The sequence below is a fragment of the Fulmarus glacialis genome, unplaced genomic scaffold (genome assembly GCF_000690835.1).
Source record: "Fulmarus glacialis isolate BGI_N327 unplaced genomic scaffold, ASM69083v1 scaffold15883, whole genome shotgun sequence".
Lineage (NCBI taxonomy): Eukaryota > Metazoa > Chordata > Aves > Procellariiformes > Procellariidae > Fulmarus > Fulmarus glacialis.
The window spans coordinates 1-244 of NW_009203686.1; positions in this window are offsets into that span (position 1 = coordinate 1).

Here is a 244-nt window from a genome sequence, read left to right on the forward strand (position 1 = left end):
CTGGCGCCCGGTGCGAGATGTCCGGCCCGACCCTTCCCGGGGGGAGGAGGGCGCTCGGGGGCCCGTACCCCGGCTCCTTTCCCCCTAGAACCCTCCCCTCTCCAACAGCAGGTAACACAACGGGGGAGGCCCGGGGTGGCACCCCACGGGCGTCAAAGAAACTGGTCTCTGGCCACGTGTCCTCGCTGTAGGTTTTCCCTCTCCCCGAAGAGCCCTGTCAGGGTGGAAAAGGCAGCCGCAGCCA